We start from the raw sequence: 5,000 nt of genomic DNA on the forward strand, positions 1-5,000 counted from the left end.
GAGGCAGGAGGAAAGGAAAAGGGTTAGGCTGGGAGCCAGCCCTTGGGGTTGGTGAAGGCAGGCAGGCAGGCAGGCAGGCAGGCTGGCTGGCTGGCTGGCTAATGAGAGTGGAGGCAGGAGGAAAGGAAAAGGGTTAGGCTGGGAGCCAGCCCTTGGGGTTGGTGAAGGCAGGCAGGCAGGCAGGCAGCCAGGCAGGCAGGCAGGCAGGCTGGCTGGCTGGCGGATGAGAGTGGAGGCAGGAGGAAAGGAAAAGGGTTAGGCTGGGAGCCAGCCCTTGAGGTTGGTGAAGGCAGGCAGGCAGGCAGGCTGGCAGGCTGGCTGGCTGGCGGATGAGAGTGGAGGCAGGAGGAAAGGAAAAGGGTTAGGCTGGGAGCCAGCCCTTGAGGTTGGTGAAGGCAGGCAGGCAGGCTAGCTGGCTGGCTGGCGGATGAGAGTGGAGGCAGGAGGAAAGGAAAAGAGTTAGGCTGGGAGCCAGCCCTTGGGGTTGGTGAAGGCAGGCAGGCAGGCAGGCTGGCTGGCTAATGAGAGTGGAGGCAGGAGGAAAGGAAAAGGGTTAGGCTGGGAGCCAGCCCTTGAGGTTGGTGAAGGCAGGCAGGCAGGCAGGCAGGCTAGCTGGCTGGCTGGCGGATGAGAGTGGAGGCAGGAGGAAAGGAAAAGGGTTAGGCTGGGAGCCAGCCCTTGGGGTTGGTGAAGGCAGGCAGGCAGGCAGGCAGGCAGGCTGGCTGGCTGGCGGATGTGAGTGGAGGCAGGAGGAAAGGAAAAGAGTTAGGCTGGGAGCCAGCCCTTGGGGTTGGTGAAGGCAGGCAGGCAGGCAGGCAGGCAGGCAGGCAGGCAGGCTGGCTGGCTGGCGGATGTGAGTGGAGGCAGGAGGAAAGGAAAAGAGTTAGGCTGGGAGCCAGCCCTTGGGGTTGGTGAAGGCAGGCAGGCAGGCAGGCTGGCTGGCTAATGAGAGTGGAGGCAGGAGGAAAGGAAAAGGGTTAGGCTGGGAGCCAGCCCTGTGAAGGGTATAGAGCTGGTCCGGCGTGCCACGGCCGGGACGAAAACCGCATCGTTCGTCCTGAATCGGAGGTTGGACTGTGTATGCACAGTATAGTATGTGGAATATATACAAAGGTTGAGAATTTTTAAACAAAAATAAAAGAAAGTAATTGTGAGAAATAAAGAAAAGGAAAAGAGGTTGCTGTATGCCTGGAAAAGGCCGGAAGCCTCCCCACGGCTGTGAGAAGGCCAGGGGGTCAGGCCTGGAGCCAGCCCCCAGCAGGAGTAGCAGGCTGGGGGTCCTGGAAAGGCTGGAAACCTCCCCGTGGCTGCGAGAAGACGAGGGGGTCAGGCCTGGAGCCAGCACCCAGCCTGCTCCTCATGCTGGGGGCCTGGAAAAGGCCGGAAGCCTCCCCACGGCTGTGAGAAGGCCAGGGGGTCAGGCCTGGAGCCAGCCCCCAGTACGAGTAGCAGGCTGGGGGGCCTGGAAAGGCCAGACGCCTGCCTGTGGCTGCTAGAAGAAGACGAGGGGCTCAGGGCTGGAGCCAGCACCCAGCACGAGTAGCAGGCTGGGGGGCCTGGAAAGGCCAGAAGCCTCCCTGTGGCTGCTAGAAGAAGACGAGGGGGTCAGGGCTGGAGCCAGCACCCAGCACGAGAAGCAGGCTGGGGGGCCTGGAAAGGCCAGAAGCCTCCCTGTGGCTGCTAGAAGAAGAGGAGGGGGTCAGGGCTGGAGCCAGCACCCAGCACGAGTAGCAGGCTGGGGGGCCTGGAAAGGCCAGAAGCCTCCCTGTGGCTGCTAGAAGAAGACGAGGGGGTCAGGGCTGGAGCCAGCACCCAGCACGAGTAGCAGGCTGGGGGGCCTGGAAAGGCCAGAAGACTCCCTGTGGCTGCTAGAAGAAGAGGAGGGGGTCAGGGATGGAGCCAGCACCCAGCACGAGTAGCAGGCTGGGGGGCCTGGAAAGGCCAGACGCCTGCCTGTGGTTGCTAGAAGAAGAGGAGGGGGTCAGGGCTGGAGCCAGCACCCAGCACGAGTAGCAGGCTGGGGGGCCTGGAAAGGCCAGACGCCTGCCTGTGGCTGCTAGAAGAAGAGGAGGGGGTCAGGGCTGGAGCCGGCACCCAGCCTGCTCCTCGTGCTGGGGGCCTGGAAAGGCTGGAAGCCTCCCCGTGGCTGTGAGAAGAGGAGGGGGTCAGGGCTGGAGCCGGCACCCAGCCTGCTCCTCGTGCTGGGGGCCTGGAAAGGCTGGAAGCCTCCCCATGGCTGTGAGAAGATGAGGGGGTCAGGGCTGGAGCCGGCACCCAGCCTGCTCCTCGTGCTGGGGGCCTGGAAAGGCTGGAAGCCTCCCCATGGCTGTGAGAAGATGAGGGGGTCAGGCCTGGAGCCAGCCCCCAGCACGAGTAGCAGGCTGGTGGGCCTGGAAAGGCCAGACGCCTGCCTGTGGCTGCTAGAATAAGAGGAGGGGGTCAGGGCTGGAGCCAGCAACCAGCACGAGTAGCAGGCTGGGGGGCCTGGAAAGGCCAGACGCCTGCCTGTGGCTGCTAGAAGAAGAGGAGGGGGTCAGGGCTGGAGCCAGCACCCAGCACGAGTAGCAGGCTGGGGGGCCTGGAAAGGCCAGACGCCTGCCTGTGGCTGCTAGAAGAAGAGGAGGGGGTCAGGGCTGGAGCCGGCACCCAGCCTGCTCCTCGTGCTGGGGGCCTGGAAAGGCTGGAAGCCTCCCCGTGGCTGTGAGAAGATGAGGGGGTCAGGCCTGGAGCCAGCCCCCAGCACGAGTAGCAGGCTGGGGGGCCTGGAAAGGCCAGACGCCTGCCTGTGGCTGCTAGAAGAAGAGGAGGGGGTCAGGGCTGGAGCCAGCGCCCAGCACGAGTAGCAGGCTGGGGGGCCTGGAAAGGCCAGACGCCTCCCTGTGGCTGCTATAAGACGACGAGGGGGTCAGGGCTGGAGCCAGCACCCAGTACGAGTAGCAGGCTAGGGGGGCCTGGAAAGGCCAGACGCCTGCCTGTGGCTGCTAGAAGAAGAGGAGGGGGTCAGGGCTGGAGCCAGCACCCAGCACGAGTAGCAGGCTGGGGGGCCTGGAACGGCCAGACGCCTCCCTGTGGCTGCTAGAAGAAGAGGAGGGGGTCAGGGCTGAAGCCGGCACCCAGCCTGCTCCTCGTGCTGGGGGCCTGGAAAGGCTGGAAGCCTCCCCGTGGCTGTGAGAAGGTGAGGGGGTCAGGCCTGGAGCCAGCCACTAGCACGAGTAGCAGGCTGGGGGGCCTGGAAAGGCCAGACGCCTCCCTGTGGCTGCTAGAAGAAGAGGAGAGGGTCAGGGCTGGAGCCGGCACCCAGCCTGCTCCTCGTGCTGGGGGCCTGGAAAGGCTGGAAGCCTCCCCGTGGCTGTGAGAAGATGAGGGGGTCAGGCCTGGAGCCAGCCCCCAGCACGAGTAGCAGGCTGGGGGGCCTGGAAAGGCCAGACGCCTCCCTGTGGCTGCTAGAAGACGACGAGGGGTTCAGGCTTGGAGCCAGCACCCAGCCCTGCTCCTCATGCTGGGGGCCTGGAAAAGGCTGGAAGCCTCCCCACGGCTGTGAGCAGATGAGGGGGGGTCAGGCCTGGTAAGGATGGAAGCCTCCCTGTGGCTGTGAAAAGACGAGGGGGTCAGGCAGGTGAGCTATGTCTATGAGAGAGAGGGAGAGAAAGAGAGAGAGAGAGAGAGAGAGAGAGAGAGAGAGAGAGAGAGAGAGGAGTACCAGGGGCACGGGGATGAGAGCAGAGTACCAGGGGCACGGGGATGAGAGCAGAGTACCAGGGGCACGGGGATGAGAGCAGAGTACCAAGGGCACGGGGATGAGAGCAGAGTACCAGGGGCACGGGGATGAGAGCAGAGTACCAGGGGCACGGGGATGAGAGCAGAGTACCAGGGGCACGGGGATGAGAGCAGAGTACCAGGGGCACGGGGATGAGAGCAGAGTACCAAGGGCACGGGGATGAGAGCAGAGTACCAGGGGCACGGGGATGAGAGCAGAGTACCAGGGGCACGGGGATGAGAGCAGAGTACCAGGGGCACGGGGATGAGAGCAGAGTACCAGGGGCACGGGGATGAGAGCAGAGTACCAAGGGCACGGGGATGAGAGCAGAGTACCAGGGGCATAAAACCAAAACGACAAGAAGAAGAAGTGGGGGGAGAAAAATATGACAAAGTCAATCTCGGAGAGAAGGCGAAAAGCAGGCCAAAGCGGTTGAAATCCAACCGCTTTGTCATTTTCAGAGAGAAGGCGAAAAGCGCAGGCCAAAGCCAAGCGCGTCTTGCGTATTTTCTACATTTCTTTCATTTTCTACATTTTTCGCCACGTCCCCGATGACAAAACGTCAAAAAAGATAAAGTACAGAAGGAGCGGGGAAGGAAAAACGACAAAAGTCGTTTTCGGAGAGAAGGCCCCAAAGCGGTTGAAATCCAACCGCTTTGGGTACCCCCTTCTCTCCGAAAGGCGCGCGCTTTTACCCGCCTTCCCAAGCGAGTCTGCGCACGATTTCAGAAACCAGCTTTTCGGAAACAGGGGCCTCCAGAGGAGAGGCCCGAGGCGCCCGGCCGTCGATGCCCGCCCCTCAGGCTCGGTGCGTGGGGCGGACAGGAGGGGTCTGCCGGCCTCCGGGCCCCGGTTCTCCGCGCTTTGGGGTGAGGGCCCCAAAGCGGTTGAAATCCAACTGCTTTGGGCACCCCCTTCTCTCCGAACGGCGCGCGCTTTTACCCGCCTTCCCAAGCGAGTCTGCGCACGATTTCAGAAACCAGCTTTTCGGAAACAGGGGCCTCCAGAGGAGAGGCCCGAGGCGCCCGGCCGTCGATGCCCGCCCCTCAGGCCCGGTGCCTGGGGCGGACAGGAGGGGTCTGCCGGCCTCCGGGCCGCGGTCCTCTGCGCTTTGGTTTCTTTTTCTCCGCCAGTCAGACAGCCGCCACACCGATCGATCGGCACACGTGACCCGCCATCGGAGGGCCCCCGCCGGCCAGCGCTCGCCGCTGGCGTTCGGGCGGACGGCTCCTCCGGCCCCGCG

This window comes from Chaetodon auriga, chromosome 23 (assembly GCF_051107435.1).
Source record: "Chaetodon auriga isolate fChaAug3 chromosome 23, fChaAug3.hap1, whole genome shotgun sequence".
NCBI classification, from domain to species: Eukaryota; Metazoa; Chordata; class Actinopteri; order Chaetodontiformes; family Chaetodontidae; genus Chaetodon; species Chaetodon auriga.